The sequence below is a fragment of the Capricornis sumatraensis genome, chromosome X (assembly GCF_032405125.1).
Source record: "Capricornis sumatraensis isolate serow.1 chromosome X, serow.2, whole genome shotgun sequence".
NCBI classification, from domain to species: domain Eukaryota; kingdom Metazoa; phylum Chordata; class Mammalia; order Artiodactyla; family Bovidae; genus Capricornis; species Capricornis sumatraensis.
The window spans coordinates 62,405,679-62,407,022 of record NC_091092.1 but is presented as its reverse complement, the minus strand read 5'-3'; positions in this window follow the sequence as shown (position 1 = coordinate 62,407,022).

The window sequence follows — 1,344 nt, the reverse complement described above, 5'->3', positions numbered from 1 at the left end:
CATCCTCTTATGGCCCGCACGCTCACCCTAGCCTGGCGGCGGCCGACGCACGGCCCTTGATGGAGCAGCGCTGGCGAGGCCCAGGCCTCGCGTGGCAGGAAGCGCCACGGAGCAGCTAGCGTACTGCTGAGCCCAGCAGCCCAGCGGCGCGTTTCCGGAGCCGCGGGCGCCGCCGTGGGTAGTGGGAGGGCTAGGCCCCGCCCCGACTCCGGCCCTGCCCGGCCCGCCGGTCCCGATTGGCCCAGAGAGGGGGCGGGACGGGAAGGGGGCGTGGCTAAGCCCGAGTTTGGGGAGGGTCAGGTCAGACCCTGGGGGAGCAGCGAGCGCAGGCCAGAAGCTTCGGTGGAGGCAGGAGGCGTGGAATGAGAGTACTAATGAGTGAATGAATGAGTGAACTAGCGAATGAACTGACAAGCCTACGAAGGAGGGAACGAAGAAATGGACAGGGCCCCTCCCTCTTGGGCGCCTTTAGAACGGGAATATGGGTGGGGGGGGATGAGAAGGGAGGGCGAGGCAGAGCAAAGCCAGCCTTCACTGGAGGGATCAAAGTGCCTCACTCATTCATGCAAGGTTTTGTGAGCCCTAGCAGTGCCAGATACTGAGAATGCAACTGTGAGCAAAACCAGGCTACATCCTTGCTATCAGGGGGGCGTGCATTCGGCTCCCAAGGGCTCCTGTGAATGTGTGTGTGTGTTTGTGTGTGTGTGTATACGTGCATGCTCACGTGCTTGAGTAAAGATGGAAGGGAAACACATTTGAGTAAATTTCAAAATAGCAGGTCATACTATGAAAAGAACAGGATTCTTGGATCAGGGGTGCTGCAAGTATTGACAGCTGCTTCCAGATGAATATCTGCCAGTCAACAAAGATCTAAGAAGCTGCAGTGCTCTGCAGTGTTCTAAGCCCATCCATGCTTTCTTGAAGATTCCTGTTTCATAAAGGTCATAAAACAATAATAAACAAGGGTCAACAAACAATGCATAAGAATAAGAACTGTGAAGAACATCATTTAGGGTGGTGTTTGGGAGTGGTGGGAGGGAAACTTCAGTGAGGCTATGGTTGATATGAGACTTGAATTACAAGAAGAACTCAGAGTGAAGGTTGTTGATAGGAAGAGCGTCAAAAGGAACAGCAAGTGCAAATTCCCTGTGATAGGAACCAATTAGGCATATTCTAGTATCAAAAGAAAAATGTTGGAGTAAGCCAACGGAAAAAGAGCCACACTGAAAGGATGAAGCTGGGCACTGAAACTGAGTTTGAAGGACACAGTCTAACTTTTCATTTTTTATTAATATACATTTATTTTATTAGTGATAATGATTATAAACAACTTCTTAAATATTC